Raw genomic sequence first — 18,824 nt, 5'->3', positions numbered from 1 at the left:
GGTTATCCATGAAGGCAGGATGTCAGAGCTCCCGTGCCTGACCAGTAGTTATATGGAGAGCCCTGGAGTGTCAAAAGAGGCATAGTGGAGAACAAGGACTTCTATGAGCTAATAATGAGTTGCTTCCTCCTCTCCCCCTGCTGGAATGGTGACAGAGGAAACCAACTAAAACAGAAGGTTTAAATAAGATTCAGAATCTGATGACACAATATCCAAGATGTCCAGGTTTCAATCAAAAATCATTCATCATACCAAGAATCAGGAAGGTTTCAAACTGAATGAAAAAAGACCATCAACAGGGGGCGCCTGGCCAGCTCAGTCAGAAGAGCATGCAGCTCTTGATCTCCTGGTGGTGAGTTCAAGCCCCATGTTGGGTGTAGAGATTACTGAAAAAAATAAAATCTTAAAAAAAAAAAAAAAAGACCATCAACAGATACCAACACTGAGATGATAGAGATGTTTGAACTGACAAAGATTTTAAATCAACCATCATGAAATGCTTTAATAAACAATTACAAACATGCTTGAAACAAATGAAAAATAATTCTCAACAAAAAAAGAGAAAGGCTCATTAAAGAAACAGAAAATACCAGGATAAACCAAAATTTAGACACCCAGATATACAAATTGTGTTGTATCCACAGTATGGAATATTACTTACTAATAAAAAAGGAATGTACCTTTAAAAAAAAGATTTATTTATTTATTTGAGACAGAGAGAGAGAGAGCACGGGCAGGGGCAGAGGGGGAGGGAGAGAAGCAGACTCTGCTAAGTGTGGAGTCCCAGGTGGGACTGTGCACAGCCTGAGACAGACATAGATGGGTTACCAGGCAATGAGAAGGTAAGAAGTATTGGGAAATTACCATTTCTCTTTGTACTCATCTACTGCCTGGAACCAATCTGTGTGTCGTACTTGGCAAAAAGAAAAAAAAAATTATGGGCCACGGAAGTTGTTTTTTCATGGCTCTGGCAACTGTATGCAAGACTTAGGGATGGAGAATAACGTTTTCTAAAAAAACATGTGCTTTCTGGAAAATCCTTTTGGGGATTTTTACCAAAACGATTGCCTCCAAGTCAAATGCAAGGAAGACAGTGAGAACTTACTTTGTGTTGTTCAAACCATGCCATAAGCATCACAGATTTGGAATTGGGATCCCATCCTAACCATCCCCAAGTCCAAATTTCTTTGTGAGAAATGGAAGATTGAAATCGGTGTTACATCTTACAAAGAGAAATGTTTATAAACTATCTTCAAAGACTCTACAAGATATAACAGCTCTTACTCAACACAGCTTCTGGATGAATTGAAGTGTAAATAAATATTAAAATGACTATGAAATTCTCATTCAAATTCATACACATGGGTTTAATACTAATAATTAAAGAAGGAAAACTGGCAAAACACATGTAGAATTTAGCCAAACCCAAAATGCTTGAAAAATAAGTCAGACTTTCTGAAAACATAGAGCACTGCTGGGTTTGCTCATCCCTAGTGACAAGAAACTGAAATATTGAAACTAACTCCATTTAAATATACTCTCTACTCCCAGCAGATGCTACAGTTCATTCCTGCCAAGGAGCCCTGTAGGCTGGCTCTTTATGCCAAGAACAAAGCATGGGTCTCCACATGCCTCCCATTCTGTCAGGGCTCAGATGCCATCGGGGCAGAATTTTCTCCCCTCCACCTCCAACCAGATGACATGTTGAGGCAGAAGTCTCACTTTTAATACTTGGTTTCTTACCTCTAGTTCTTTAAGGGTATATCAGCCCACACTTGGAGGTTGAAATGATGACCATCAAGCCTCTAGAACTCTGGGTTTGTACATACACTGTTGTGGAGTCCCTTTGGTGACATTATGAGACGGAATATAATTACATGATAAGACTGCTATCGAATCAACATACCGAGTAGACATCAGGTGAAAGCGAGAGGATAGGAATGTCTGTGGTCAACCCCTCTCAGTCCTTAAGCACACTGGCTTCTGGTAGAGTGAACACCATGGCAAACACTTGAAAGAGCTCTACACTTTATAAAATACTTTTCTCCACATGATGTCTTGTCATCTCCACAACAGCCCTCTGAGTGAAGCATAGCCATTCTCAGATGAGAAGACGGTGACTCGGCCAGAGGCTAGAAAGGGGCTTGTCAGGACCAAAGTCCAGGGTTTCTCTGTCCAAATTCAGTGCTCTGTCCACAATACCACCCGTGCAAAGATAGGGTGGAGCCATGCAAAGACTCCAAAGCTGATAGGTGACCTTCAGGCAGATCCAATGCTTTAAACACAGAGCTTATATAAGTTTAAAAGACCCCATGCTCTCCGGGGACTCTGCGCTCAGATTTTACACTGCTAAGCCAGCATCTCAGCATCACCAGGAATTGGGTGGTATTTTAACTCTTGGACTATATGGACCATAATGTTTTTATGTGAAGAACTTAGAAGCTCCTGAATGTTGTAACTCTACTTTCCACCATAGGAGATCCAAAATACTCCGTAGGCAGCAAAACCATCTCTGACAAAAAATCTACCACGATGCTTTAATGAATCATGGTACCTGATTAAAACTGAGACTTTATTGCATTTTTTACAGACAGAACAAAAGAAATAACTCTCTGAAGTTTTAAGGAATGTGTGCAATATTGTCTTTCATTAATCAAAAGATATCTAGTCCTTGAATTCAAACCCTCAATAAATTGAGATGCCACTATCTAGCTGCTATACTTTATTTCATGATAATTAGAATACAAGATTATAATCCATTAAAGTGTTTTGTCTCAAATGAACTGATAAAACAGTTCCCCAGAAGTCCTTTGAATGAGGAACACTAACCTCGTTATTATCAAAAAGTCAAACCAGCTGATTTTATGGGTATCAAAAACAGGCTTATTTGGAAAATTTATTAAAAAGTTTTAATTGCCCTCCACTCTTGCATACTTGGGGAATATTTTACTGAAACTAAGATCCAAATATTGAAAAACAACCAGACCTGCAGTTACTGTAAATTCTGGCCCAAACAAAAGCAGTAAGATCAGCAAAACTCATGAGAAAACAAGCTCTGGTGAAATTTTCAGCCCATTAATCTATTTCTATGACAGAGTAATAGGCCCAGTAGATTGAAGAGAAGCAAACAACATAATATATCTTGATTTACAAAAGGTCCTTTTTTTTTTTTTCATTTTGCCTTGTACCACAGGGACTAACTAACTAGAAAAATATTCCGAACCCAAAACTACTTGGTAGATACACAGCTAGTTGGGTGATTATTATGGCCATGAAGTAGCTATGAATAGATGGATGTCAGCCAAACAACGATGTTTTACATTTTAATCTATGGCATGAGTGTTTTGTATGATGGCACTCTCCTCAGGTTTGAGAACACCACTCCATTCAAAAAAGAAACCCACCCCTTGGAAGAGGTACCCCAGAGTGGTGACAGTGAGCCTTTCTGCCCTTGAGAGATCACCTGGCAAACATTGGAGAATGGGAGAGGAGGAGGAGCAAGTGGGAGTGAGCGGGGAAGGGGGGAAGAAAGCTAATCACAAGCAAGGAAAGAGTTACTGAGAAGGGAAGAAATGAATAAGGATGAAAAGATCTTTGGGTCATGGTGGTGTAAGTTAAGTATAAGTCAATGTGATATCTGAAAGGGACTCTAAAAGGTTACTTGGCTCAGTAGCTGTGAAATGCCAGTTTTTACAAGTCGTTGGTAAAAAGAAAAAAATAAATACCACATTGAGTTTTTCATAGAGTTTTTTTAATAGAATGCAAGGACTGTCCTTCACTGTTAATCTCTCTCTCTTTCTGTCTCTCTGTCTCTCTCTCTCTCTCTCACACACACACACACACACACAACACACAGTGTCATAGTGGGTAATACCTTGATACTTTTTTAATAGCCTTATGTAGCAAAAAGAAATGATAATTCTATGTTAGTCTTTAAAATCATTTTAGACGGGGTGCCTGGGTGGCTCAGTGGTTAAGCGTCTGCCTTTGGTTCAGGGCGTGATCCCAGTGTTCTGGGATCGAGCCCCACATCAGGCTCCTCCACAGGAAGCCTGCTTCTTCCGCTCCCACTTCCCCTGGTTGTGTTCCCTTTCTCGCTGGCTGTCTCTCTGTCAAATAAATAATAATAATAATAATAAAATCATTTTAGAAATTTTAATGGTCCGTGAAAGCCAAGAGTCTAGAAGTCACTAGCCTCGTCCATCTGTTTATCCCTTTCATTAAGTAAATTCATCTAAGTATCCAGGTCCATTTAATTTGAAAGTTCCCTGGCAACTCAGACAAAAATTCAGCCAGTCTCCAAATGTTCTGGCTAGTGCAATCTTCCCTCAGAGCCAAGTAGCCCACTTGCCTAATGTTTGTAAATGAATGGAAAAGAAAGGTGGCCTGATGCAGGCACATTCTAGATACCTCAGAAGACCAGGTTCTCACACAGGATTGAGAAGGGAGGACATTAGCTGACATCCCTACATCAGAAAGCAACAAATTAAGGAGAGGCCTGGCCCAAGGAGGAAACAGCAGGCAATGATTATTTAGGATTAAGATTCTCATTTCTAGACATGTGCGGTAAAATATTGCCTGGATCAATTTTATTGGCCTCCTTTGATGAGGCCAAATTAACGTTAGCCAACTGTTATAAGAGCCGCCAGTCATGGGCACTAATGTCACATATTCTAAAATATTCACCCTCGGGGCTTATTGGTGAAAACATTTAAAAACCCTTTCAATAATTACGAATTCTTACAATAATTAAATGTGTTTAGGATTATAGTTTGGTAAATCCTAAACTAATTATTGTAGAATTTCAAACAGAGAAGTCCTACCCCATCCCCCACGTCCAGTCTCCAAGCTACTTCTGCTTCTACCTCCTCAGGTCAAACCAGGCAGCGAAGAAAAGCGCTAAGGGGGTTGGAGTCCCACTCAGGCAGTGTCTTCCAAGGCGGACAGAACTTTTAGCCCCACACTCTTCTATTTCCCCCATGCTACAGGAGCAAGGAGCCTGCCCAGATGGGAGAAAGGAGGGAGAGCCTCTTTAATCCAAGCTGACTTAGGTCACATCCAGGCAGAATCACCCTGCTAGACCTCTAACATGTACATGTGTGTAGACACATTACACACATGCTTCTAATCACGTTCCTTGTGTATTCCCATTTCCCTTATAAAAGCCTCTGCCCCCCAAAACCACACTGAACTACACATGCACATACAGAGCTGCCAATCAGCCGCCCTACCTGTGGTCAGCAGGTGTGCACAATATGCTGCCCCGCTCACTCATCCAATAACAAGGTGCCGCTGAGAAGCGAAGAGCACGCGCTGCCTATAAAAAGGGGACTCTCCCACTCAGACGCTCAGTAGCTGTGTGACCTCCAGCCAGTCATTTACCTCTCCAGGCCTCTGCTTTCTCATCTATAAAAAGCCAGAAGCAGAATACTGGTACCAGTCATTTCTTTTGCAGCCTTAACATGCAAGGTTCCGTGCAACTACAAATGACTTAATAACCACCAGCAGCCGAACAGAGCGCGTGCATCCGAGCCAGGGGCTAAGCAGCATCTGTGGCTGACCGTAGCCAAACTTAGACCTTAATGTGGGGTTCTTTTTACAGTTAGTTTTGGAATACACTCAAAAACCGAAAGGAAGTTGGATTCCAATCCCTCAGCGAGGCCAGCAATCATTCTCCAAGGGCAAAAGATAAACCTGCAAGCCTTAGGGAGAGCAAGGAGAGGTATGGCTGCTGTGTTCCAGCAGTAACTGTACACGAGTCCTGTGGATAGGGAGCCCCAGGTCCAGGCTCCAAGAAGCCCGACGATTACCCAGCTGAGTCTCTGAAAGACCAGACCGGGCACCCGGCTGCCCTCTGGGCACCAGAGGCTACTAGGCTCACCACCATTCAGAAGGAGGACACACAAGTCTTGAGCTACCTACCCCCACCCATATGCTACCCAAATCAAGTTGCCCCCCGATGAAGTAAAAACGTCAGGATTTATCAAAATGCTGATGGGTTTTCAGAAACAGAAAGATTTGCTCAGTAAATGGAAGAAAGCAGTTCTTTGAATAATACGACACAGCTTGAGGGCCTGCCTAGGGTGAATGAAATTAAAATAATCAAAATCAATGGTAATAATGTGCTCAAGAAGTAGTTCTGAAATGCAGATTACCCACTCAGCAGTCAACTCACTAATGACATTAGATAATATGAAATACAAACAGGAGAAAAAACAATCTAAGCCAATTATACTGATTATGCTTCTGACATCAAAAGGTATGGCAGATGAAGCTAAATTTCCATATATTAATATTTAAGCCAGTATAGAATAGAAAGTAATGCACATAATGAAGACCCACTAGATTTGAGTACACATAGCTAAAATCTCTAATCAAGCAAAAAACAATTTTCTAAATGATAATTAGCAGTAATCATGTTCTTTAAGTGCAGGATATTATGAAGTACAAACTGCAATATTAAAAAAAGATGGAAAAAAACAGAATTCTATTTCCTAGCTACAGCGCACCAAATACAATAAACAGAACAACTGTACAGTAGCCCTCTCCAGGTCTTATCAATAAACGCACCTGCAAAGAAAAAGTTCCATGTATGACTGGTGTGATCAAAAAGCAGATGAATATTTACCTAGAAAGACAATAATGAATAAATAAGTGGTATACTCTATGCCTGAGAAAGAAAGGAAGAAGGAAGAGAGGAAGAAGAAAATTAATAAGAATGGGAATAAGGAACTAGAAACCTACACCTCCCAAGATATTTTGTTGAAACAATATACAACTCCGTCCAGGCCTTTAGCTGGCTCTTCTTTTTATTTCTCAGTTAACAAATAATCACACAGGGCGAAGCCGACTTCCTGCCAAGTGAACAATGAAGAATGTGAGCATCGTTTGCTGTACTACCTCTGTTCAGTTAGGAGCTGAAAAACTAGTGGAAGCAACAGCATACATTCACAATGACCTCCCCCCCCCCACACACACACGCACGCACACGCACCATCCAGAAAGTATGGACAACACAAGATGCTTTTAAGAACAAAGCAGGGATAGCCCATGTGACAGTGCCCCTGAAGACGGTGTGACTGTATCACACTGCTCCTATAAATCTCCTTACTCCTTTCAGCTCTTAGGTAATGTACAAAATTCTGCCATTATCTGCAGGATGAACCACAGCACAGAACAGAAAGGGGACTCTCCTAAAATTCCGCAGCCAGTCTCCAGGGGCACCGTGGAGGGCATACAGCAATAATGTGTCTTCTTTCGCTCACTGCTTTTAGGAGATACTTCAGAAGAGCTGCCATTTGAACCCAGCACCAGAATGAACCTCAGTCTGGAAAACCAGCTCTGGTGTGCGGCAACAAATAACTGATTCTTGAGGTCCCAAAGACTTCTCCATCTGAATTATCACACCAATGAAGTTCCCTTTAATGTCCTATTTGATAACAAAGCCAGGTTTTATTTTCATTCAATGCTGAGTGTCCATCTGTTTGCCTTCCAGCTGCCTCATGGGCCTGAGGCAGGAAATCTAGAAGAGAAACACTTTGGTGTCAAAAATAGGGCAAAACCATGAATGTGTGTCTGTACCACTAAATTGTACGCCCTCAAATGGTCAAGACAGTAAATTTTATGTGATGTGTATCTTACCACGATTTTTAGCAATTAGGGGAAAAAAAGTTCCAGGAAACTCTTAAAAAGTTATCCCTGAAGCCGAACGTAGAGAAGCCGAAACCAGTGGTTAGAATAAGCAAATGGCTGCGCGGGATGTGAGAAAGTCGTAATGATGCAGAGGTCTCCTCTGGGGCCTCATGTTCTTTTTTTTCTTTCCTTTTTAAAAAGATTTTATTTATTTATTTGGCAGAGAGAGAGCGAAAGAGGGAACACAAGCACGGGGAGTGGGACAGGGAGAAGCAGGCTTCCCGCTGAGCAGGGAGCCCGATGTGGGGCTTGATCCCAGGACCCTGGGATCACGTCCTGAGCCGAAGGCAGACGCTTGAGGACTGAGCCACCCCAGGCACCCCTGGGGCCTCATGTTCTAGCATGTGACTTTCCACTTTGCCTTTTCTCATGTCCGTAGCCAACATAGTGGGTTGGTGACTTCCTAGTCAAAGCTGCTTTGCAAACAATTACATTGTGCTGCACGCAACACCTGACCTGTGCTCCTCAGACCTCCTGCTGATGCCTCCACACTGCAGAACCCCCCCTAACCCCCCCGCCGCTGGAACTTCCCTGTGATTTTACTACTCTTCACCAAATCGCTCTATTCATGCTGTGTTGCCTAGTTTGTTCTAGCCTGTCCTAGATGCTCTACTCTCTGCCTCCTGTCCGGAGCAGAAAAAGACAGCAAGATGCCTACTTTTCCAGCAAGCCCCTTTACAGATTTAAGGGAGAGCCAGGGCTGCATTGAGATGAGAGAAGCAGCTTCTGGACAACTCCTATCTTAATATGACACAAAATAGCAAGGTAATCATGAGCCGAAACAAGATTCCAAAATCAGGCTTTGAAAAATAGCCTGTGTATTCAGATGAGATTTCACATAGTATTTAGAATACTTATTCTCAGCCCACATGTAGAAAAGCATTTGGTTGAAAACAAAAATCCTAGAAGACCAAATGAATAAATAAATAAAAATCCTCCTGTTGTATACAAAATTGCTAAGAATAGCAATCTGCAAAAGAAAAGAAAATGATCATCGCTAGGGTATTCCCTGAATATCTGCTACCCATTGAGCGATTTTCTAGGCACTGTAGGAAATAAGGTGCAAGAACACAGCCAGGTCACTTAAGTTTGCCTTCTTTTTAAGTCAAGACTAACCACCAAGCCTTCATTGATACAAGGTAGTGGTTTCATCACACATTCTAGCTCCTGCTCTTCAGTGCTGTGGGCGTGTGGTGGCGGGAGGAGTGTCCAGTGCGCCATATCCCTGTGCAGATTCTTTGACAAAGGCACGAATGCTATTTAAACCCTGGGGAAGGGATGTTGTCTGGGGAGGAGATTGGCGAGTATTCACAACGGGGTCTCAAATATTCTGATTGATTCAGTGAGTCTATCCCATAAAGTATGTTTAATCGTGTCTGCCGAGAGCTTTCTGTTTTGAAGACCTATTATTCCCACACCTCACATGGTCTTCTCGTGGTCCTTTCTCCCCCAGACATTGTTCTTTCCTAACAGACTGGGTGGACTCAGAAATACAAGGTTCTAGGTCACAGTCAAGCAGGAAAATAGAAAGTTACTAATGACAGCGCTCTATGAGGCAAACTAAGGGGGAAGAACTGAATTCTTTAGGAAATAATGCCAGGAAAAAATAGAAGAGCTTCATCAGTATAAATAAAATGGAACAAATCTTTAATGTGCAAGTATGACTTTATATTTGTTTTATCTATGAATCATTTTCGACTAGAAAAAAATATATAAGTGCCCATATTTCCACCACCCATATTTAATAGATCTTTGTATTTGTCTACATAAAACAATTTCAATTTAAATAACTGTCCACCCAAAAATGGCATAAACAAAATTAATATCAAATGATAAGTAGGAAAACGTATTTGCAAATAATATAATGAAGGTTTGATATTTTTAATATGTAAAGAATTGTCATAAATTCTTAAGAAAAACAGTAACGTCTACTATAAAGATAGGCTTGTGCAATTAGACATTTCTCAGGAAAATGGAACTGGTTAATGAAAACAGTAGAAAATGATTAGTCTTACTAATTACGAATTATTAATAACCACAGGTATGCAAATTAAGATAAGGAGCTACTACTTTTAAGTACTGGTAGGAGTGCAGAGAGGTGGCTGGTCTCATAAGCTCCTAGTTAGGAATGTAAATTGGGTCACTTTTCGGGAACGCAATTTTAAAATACATGCATAAACATTTTAAGTATATACACTTTGACCCAGTTAATTTTACTTCCAGGAATCTTCTCTAACAAAACAATCACAGACTCGGGAGAATTTAAGTACAAAAAAAAAGTTCATTGTAACATTATTTGTAATTGTAAAAATTGAAAACAATTTAAATACCCAAAATAGAGGAATGGTTAACTAAAATTCAGAGCAGTAAGCTTTAAATGTGTCAGTGCATGCTTGCCTGTGTGGGTTATACTGGGTGCTAAAGATTTTTTAATCAATCAGTAAGTCAATTAATGATCAATTGATAATATGTCTTTAAGAGAAAACTCCCTGTTTTTTCTAGCTCCCTTGAATGGGTTTATTATCCTTGCAATCACACAAATTAAAAAAAAAAAAAAAAGATAGCCTCATTTTACAAATTTTAAAAATGAGACCACCCCAACCCCTTTCCCAGGCTCTGACAGCTAATAAATGGCTTCTATGACACTGGAGGCCACCTTCCTGCAACACTGTCCTGCCTCTGAGAGAATGTTGTTCCTAACCACGATCACCAAGGAATAATGAAGCTTCACATTTGCTAAATAATGAGGCTTAACACAGAGAAGAAAATTATATGCTTTAATGTTTTGTAGCAATGAATCACAATATTTATTAACAATAATTCCTTAATAATGAGGAATTACAGCAATGTGCCTTTTAACATTGCATCAGAAAGATAAGGTAATACATTTTTATGTTAAAGAAACTGATGGAAAAGAATGTCCAGAAAGGTAGTATTTATGAGTATTTATGAGTAAAGGAAAGTCTCAGGGAAATTAAAATCTGAAGTCTTTATTTATACATTAAAAAGAAGAAGAGGAAATAAGCTATTACAGAGAGTTCAAATGAGATAATGGTGGATGGTTTTTCCAGCTATTTAATTAGAAAAATCTGCAGATGAGGATACTTGTTTTGAGGCTCTGCATGAATACAAATGAGCACATTGCATTGCAGCAATGTCAATCCAAGAGCATAATATTTTAGTATTTCCATTTTTTTCGGGAGAGAGGGAACTGCTTTCTAAATACAATGACATCCCACTTATTAATATTTAGATGTCGTACACCCTCCGCTTTCCAGGGAAACTGTGAAAGAGCATGAGTAGCAACATAAGAGAGTCTAAGGCAGAAGGCGTGCTGGGCTCAATGAGCTCACTGCTGCAGAGAAAGGAGCCCTCTCACTGGCCTGGCTGGGATGGTTCTGAAAACCGGCACCAAAACCAATGAACAAAATGTGAGAACAAACTAGAATATTTGATATAAAATTCAACAGTCCCCCCCCATCTCAGCTTTCCCTCAATCCACACCGAGGCACACACAGATTAGCACCATAGTTTATTCTTTTTTTTTTTTTTTAAGATTTTATTTCTTTATTTGACAGAGAGAGACAGCCAGCGAGAGAGGGAACACAAGCAGGGGGAGTGAGAGAGGAAGAAGCAGGCTCCTAGCGGAGGAGCCTGATGTGGGACTCGATCTCAGAACACTGGGATCACACCCTGAGCCGAAGGCAGACGCTTAACGACTGCGCCACCCAGGCGCCCCCTAGCACCATAGTTTATTCTGAATGGTTGTTCCCAAATCCTTAATAAGTGACGTCTTAAACATCAAAATGGGATCTCCTGGAATAATCAGTTGGGGAAACACTGTGTCATTATATGTCCTTATGGAGTGTCTCCTGAGCATAATGAAGTCCTAGAACAAAGAAACGTAGTTAACATTTCAGACTCCCTTGTTGTGGATTGAATTGTGTTCCCCCGAAATTCCTATGTTAAAGCCCTAACCTCCAATGAAACCTTGGGGGTGTCTGGAGATAGGGAATTAAGGAGATAATGAAGGCTAAATGAGGTTATGAGGGTGAGGCCCTCATCCATGAGGACTGGCCTCCCTGTAAGAAGAGGACGAGATACCAGAGTGCCCACACCCAGAGGAAAGGTCATGGTGAGGACACAGCACGAGGGAAACCATCTGCAAGCCAGGAAGAGAGGCCTCACTCAAAACCGACCTTGCCGGCATTTAGATCTTCAGCTTCCAGAACCGTGAGGAAATGAGTTTCATTGTTGAAGTCATCCTGTCTGTGGTGTTCTGTAAGGCAGCCCCAACAGACAAACACACCAGTACTTCCCTCACTTACTTGAGCACAGACACACAAGTCCCAGGGCTCATAGCAGCATCTCTCAAAATGGTTCAGAAAACATGGTCCAGTGTAACTCAAAGAATTAAATTACAGCTATCTCCACACACCTTGGTAGGAAGCACTTGAGCCTTCACGGTTGGGCAGCACAGGATATAGTACAGGATTCCCAGACTCTCCAAAGGTATAGCGTTCCTCTGAAAACTTTGGTAAGCAGAAACGGCATAAAGCGAGGGAGCAGTTACCATTAATTTACAAGGAAAATGTTTTGAGCATCCCAGACCCAAAAAATAACATCTCTGAGGCTTTTCTAATACCTTAGGCCACATTTTGCTAATGATGCACAAAATAAATCGAGTTAAAGCACAGGTGCTCACAGACATTCAAAGCTGTGGTGGCCCAATGCTCAGGTGCTGAGTGTAGTTCCCGGGGAAGGCGCTCGGGGGCGCCACTCTTGCTGCTGGCGGTGCGCGCGGCCTCTGTAATGGCTGTCTGCAAAGCAAATGCTCAAGCTTTTCACCTTTTTTCATAAAAGTGAAAATTCTCCTTGGATTTCTTTGCAAACAACAACAGGGCAAGTCCTCACGTAGGTCTTTTGTAAAAGCAAAGTGGCATAACACAAACTTTCACAAATCAGGGGATACCTCTATTGTTTTCTTAGTGCTCATTATCTTTGTTAGGAAGGCAAGTAAGAACCGTATCTGTCAAAATTGGGTGCATTTGCAGCAATGCCTAAAAGATTAACCTTCACCCGTCTGCAACATTCCATGACACAGCATTGCTCATTATCGATGGTGATACTTGTTAGTACTTATTCTGGACACTTACTGAGGCACTGAACTAAGCACGGCACAGGCATTAGTCATGTGATCTTCCCAACAGCCCCAAGTGACTGGTACATACTTCATAAAAGACTGTAAAAGAGGAGTGTGTTGACCAAGGCCACACAACTAGCAAGTGGTGGATAAGGAATTTAAAGCCAGGTCTTCACGATGCCTGGGTGGCTCAGGCGGTTCAGTATCTGACCTTGATTTCAGCTCAGGTCATGATCTCAGGGTCGTGAGATCGAGCCCCGGGTCAGGCTTTGCACTGGGCATGGAGCCTGCTTAAGATTCTCTCTCTGTGCCCCTCCACCCCTCCCCACTCCCTTGCTTGCTCTCTCTGCCTCTCTTCAGGCCCTCTGAAGACACCATCCACATTCACCCACATACTACTCTCCACTGCTTCTTTCCTCTCTTGGCGAACTGATCTAAATCAAACTGGTCACTCAACAAGGGTCAGCTCTTTTGGTAAACAGTGACAGCCTTTGGAGATTAAAGGTGAGATGTCACCTATCCAATTGTGCCACCTGTATATTATTGACCAAACAAACAAAAAAACACCAGTCTTACAACCTGTCACGGGAAGCTGGGTGAATCCCTTTCTCTGTTCTCGGGCTCATCAGCTAATGAGCAAACACTTCGCATGAGAGGTTCACTTGGGAGAAGACACAGGAGACTCTAGCAGCAGACTCAGCTAGATCCCTAGTTGGACCAGGCTGTGGAGGTCTCTGTGGAACACGTGACCAGGCCCAGTAGTGTTCTAGGCCTAGGGCTATGGGCCTTGACAGATTCTTACATCTCATTCTGGCAAGGGTAATCGGGACAGAAAAATCATTTTAGCCAGCCATACATCTTGAATAAAATCCACACCACCAATTATATAAATATACATTTCTATCATTCTTCCTCTCAATTAATAAACTTTCTAGAGTAGATTTCTGTAATGATACGTAAAAATGCCAGTGCCATCTCTGAAGTGGAGATTCCTCATTTGGTGCTTCAAATGCTGATAACTACTCGTACCAGTCAGGCTTGTCCAAACAGATCCAACAGGATATGTCTGTATAGAGATTTATTCTAAGGAATGATTGTGGAGGCTTGAGGAGTCCAAGGTCTGATGGGGGAGGCTGGCAGGCTGGAAGACTCAGGAAAGAGTCAAGTTTGAGTCCAAAGGCAGTCTGCTGGGCAACCAGGAAGAACAGATTTTGAATTAGAAGCTGTTAAGGCAGACTGCAGGCAGAACTCCTTACTGCTTAAGAGAGGTCGATCTCTGTTCTATGAAGGCATTCAACTAATTGGATAAGGCCCACCCACATCATGAAAGGTATTCGGCTTTACTCAAATTCCACCTATTTAAATGATAATCTCATTCAAAAAATACTTTCACAGAAACATCCAGAATAATGCTTGACCAAATACCTGGGCACTGTGTCCCAGCCAAGTTGACAAAATTAACCATCATACCACCCCGATAATAACGACCCATACATTATACTATTTATACTATGGTATTTTTTATAAAGATTTTATTTATTGAGAGAGAGAGATTATGCATGAGGGGGGGAGGGGCAGAGGGAGAGAGAGAGAATCTCAAGCAAACTCCCCGCTGAGCGTGGAGAGCCCAATTTGGAGCTCAGTTCCAAGACTCCAAGATCATGACTTGAGCCAAAATCAAGAGTCAGACACTTAGCGACTGAGCCACCCAGGCTCTCCTATACTAAAGTATTTTAAATATATTTCTACACTGCACTCCTGAGATGAGATTAAGCTCCCATAATATATACCCCCTAAAATTCCAGGGCTTAGAAGAAGAAGTCTATTGCTCTCTCGTAACAAAAAGCCCAGCATGAGGGCTCTCCAGGCCAGCTGCTTTCTGCAGAATGATGTCACTGAGAAACCAGTCCCATGGCAGCTCTGTTGTCTTAAGCACCAGGTTCAAGGCTACTCTTGAGTGGCCACTGAGGCCCACAGGTCTGGAGCAGCAGCATGGTCTATCAGGGTTCTATTGGCCAGGCTGGGGCGTAGCCCATGCCACCCCAAGGGAAACAGGAGAATGCCGTCTGGCTGTGTGCTCAGGCAGAGCAGGATAGCTAGTGGTCTCCGCCACACACACAGTGTAATACCTGATGTCACCAGAAAGCAGAAGTGCCATCAGTATATGAACTTCACATTAGTATGCCCCCCTTTCATTTTCTTCAGAACATTTACTTCCTTTCAAAATTATCTTATTCATTTAATGGCTTACTTAGCTGGTTTGCAGGATGGAGGCAAAATGATGGTTCAGAGTGTGGGCTGTGGATCAGACTGCATGGGGTCTATCCTGTGTGACCCTGGGCAAGTTGTTTAGCTCTTGGAGTTTGTTTTCTGCATCTGTCCCCAGCTCTAAGGAACACTGACAGCTGATGTCTCTTCAGGTGCTGAGAGCTGGCCTTGCCCAGAGTCACACCTCCTCCTGGGGGCATCTGACATCCACTGACCATTGAGGGTCATAGGAGATGTAAAAACCTTGTCCAGTTGCCTCAGAGGGGACAACTGGGAAGTGCCTTCCCAGCTCCAGAGCTCCCTCAGGAATCTATAGAGACCTTTGCTGCAGCTACCTGGCTTTGCAACCCCTCCCCCTACCTCCGTCCTAGTCCCATGGCCTTCACTTCCCGCAGATGTGGATCCCAAAGGCATTCCCCCATAAACTTCCTGCACATACCCCTTCATCTCAAAGTCTGATACCTGGAGAATCGACCTAAGGCACAATCTCGTAGGCTTGTGAGGATTCAAGGAGATAAGCCTTGTAAAGCACTCAGAAAAGAGCATGACTCACAGGAAGCAATTCAATGAATTATTTGTTGAGGTCATGAAATGAACCATGTTTTTTGTTCACTTTCTAAATAGATATATAAAACAAGAGAACTTAAGAGAACATTACTGCATAAACTTATGTCTAACTTATATTGAGAACACAATTAAAAAGAGTAGGCAGAGTTACTGTAATATTTTAGCACCATCACTTTTTATAACCAGAAAACTCTATCACATGTGGTTCTGGCTGCAAACTGTGTGAGAGGAAAAAACATGAAGTCAAGAACCACATATACTGAAGCCTTTCATTTTGCCCTAATTTTTAGATCAATTATGTAATTCTTCAGAGCAGGGGAGCAAATGCTGAGATGAGACAGGCAGATTTGTCCCCCTCCCTCCCACATCTTTCTGAGAAACCTAAGACCTGTGTTTGATTTCTCACATTTCCCCTTAATTCGGATTCTTACTGCAGATGGAGCCGGCCAGGACAGAGTGCCTTCTATCTCTGCAGCCTCACTAGCACCCAGGTGACAGACACACAAAGGTCTGGGACACCCTCTGCATTCCCAGGCCTCCATGGCCATTGCCTCACCCTTCAGCCCGCTGGCTTCTTCCTCAAGAGCACCACCTCCACTCTCCACCCTGTTCTCTGTGGGCTTTTATTTTTCACAGTAGTATGCTGTATTCTGACCATGAGTAAGAAATGAAATTCAGAGTCTAATCTCCACCAGTGATTTTTAAATCATTTACTCTCCAGACCACTCATAGCAACTCTTTAAAAAAACAATCACTAAAAGAGGTCACCTGCAAGTTCCCAAGGACTGAGGGCACTCTCAGATAGGCCTTTGCATTCATTTCCCTTCCATGCAAATATGCATACAGCCCACATGGAAGGAAGCACAATTACCAGCCTCAACCAGATCAATCTCCGTAAATTGAATGTCAAAGAAACATCCGGGGAAGTCATAATTTACATGTAACCCACTCATCTCCCCTTTTCGGATGGACCACATTAATTCACAGGAGAAAGTAACCTTCTCAGAGACACGCATTTACATTTACATAGAGTAGAGTGGAAAATAATTGTGTTTCCTTGAGAAAAAAAGATTGTCTTCTACCTTTTTGTGTGTCAGCCCCAACACTGCTTTTGAAATTACATCTGTGGAAAGGACACTTGGAAAGGCAATGCTATTTGTTACAAGCACTGTTCAAATCATTTACAAGTGCCTTCAGCTTTTTCCTTCTTAGGAGTATACCTTGCTTAACTTTAGTGTACGTTACCCTTCAATAACAATGTATCATGTGATAACTTTCATTCTAAAGAGGTTTCTCAGAACATTTCCCCTCTGAGAGTCTTAAGCAAAGATTGTACATTAAATGGTTTTATAAAAGACCCGGGATAAAGGCTATTATCCGCATGTAACATTCACTTGTACCGTATCTCATGATCGATTGACATAAAGCAGTTTATTGGTCAATATCGCCGGCCAAGGGCAGAGACAGAGGTCCAATTCCAGCCATCTGGAAATCTATTATCACAGGGCTAATGCACAGGCTTTCACCTCTAGAGATCTGGTTTCAGCTTCATCAGTTAAAAGTGAGTTGGGTGATCTTCTTTTACCACATTAGAGACGCATTATGCAGTTTAGCCTAAAGAAACACCATTGGTCACGGGCATCCATTTAGTACAAGTCAACCTCGGGGAAGAGTCCAGTCTCCTCGCCATGCCTCCATCATTGATCACTTATTCCCTGCTCAGGCTGACCCTAGACAAAATCATGACGTAGGCAGAATTAGATGGGGTGACTCTTAGTCTATTAGTCAGTGGTATAGACTAATGAAAGAAATAGAAGAGTGGAAGAAGGGACAAAAGACCTCTGTCCTAGGCCCAGATGGGCTTGAGCACGTCACGACTTTTCTGTGGTTCATTACCTTTGTCTGTAAAATGCGGATAGCAACCACCCTTCAATCCTGAGTGCTCTTGGAGGATCAAAAGAACTCGTGGCTATGAAAGCTATAAATTATTTGCAAATGACAGGATGACTGCTATCATTTTGTGCCCTCATTTTTCCTTAAATTTTCCACATGCCCTCCCCCATTTACAGAAGCCTACGGCCCTCCTATTACCTCTGCTTCTCCCCAGACCAAGCTACATCCCCAGGCTTTACCAACCCCTCTATCCCAGTAACGATTTCCCTGTTGTTTCCCCTTCCCGCAAGGTCTGATCTCAGCTAGATGCCAAATAGTCTAGCAGAGAACCTACTACTCCCTGTGCTTAGGCGGGAAAAGTGCTGCCCCACCCAACACTTATTAGAGACCCTGAATTTTCCAGAGCAATTTCAATAGTGACACAAGATGATTAGGATCTCAGAGGGGTGAAGAAAGAACTTTTACCAATTTTCAAACCTAAAGGAGGGCATGGTGCCTCGGTCAGTATTCTGCTGGGCACCAAGCCCGGGAAATCCAGGGCCAGCCTGAAGGAAATAAAGATAGCTACTGTCCATCCGTATCCCAAACTCATGTGACTTTTCTACATCCCCAGACCATAAGGAACTCTGTAGATGATACAGCTCACCTGTGATTCCAAGACACAGGCTTCAGTTTAGAACTTCATTCCAGGGCTAAATGGGACGTTACTCCCTCTACTCCTCTCATATTACCTCAGATATGTCAGTTGGTTAAATTGGAACCAAAGACTCTCTTAAGCTAGCTCAAAACCGTCCACTGCTGGATTATTAATGAATATATACTTTTTAAAACCCAAATAGAGTTCTCCACATTTCTATCAGTGTTTCTGGGTCACTTTCCTGCAGCCACAATTTGTTTTCCTCTCAGGAAGTGCAAGCTAGGATTCATTTGGTCTTAAACCAAATTATTAGATAACCATGCTGCCCCCAAATCATATCAAGATAAGTATCCATCTCACTAAATGCAGATGTTTTCAGATAAGGCCCTGTGCGGAATATCCGTGGCTACTGTACTCCAACCCCTTCACCCTGCACCCCCACTCCCCGGGAAGAGCCAGTGCAATCAAGGTCCTCCTATGAGGGCAGAGCTCTTGGAACAAAAATACACAACTTTCCAGCTCCCTCACTTCAGCTGTACTTACCCACACATTCCTAATCCGTATTTTGCAAATGACATCATTCCTAATCTATATTTTGCAAAGGAAAATATTACAAGGAGTAAA

The 18,824-nt window shown here is 42.3% G+C and overlaps 1 long non-coding RNA gene across 2 annotated transcripts in view; it reads right to left on the bottom strand.

Moving 5' to 3' along the window:
* LOC103663570 overlaps positions 1 to 18,824 on the bottom strand; it is a 134,738-nt gene that overhangs the window by 50,314 nt on the left and 65,600 nt on the right. The window lies entirely within an intron of this gene.

This window comes from Ursus maritimus, unplaced genomic scaffold (genome assembly GCF_017311325.1).
Source record: "Ursus maritimus isolate PB19 unplaced genomic scaffold, ASM1731132v1 scaffold_5, whole genome shotgun sequence".
Lineage (NCBI taxonomy): Eukaryota > Metazoa > Chordata > Mammalia > Carnivora > Ursidae > Ursus > Ursus maritimus.
Note: the sequence above shows the minus strand (reverse complement) of the source record. Positions and strands in the feature narration are given on the sequence as shown.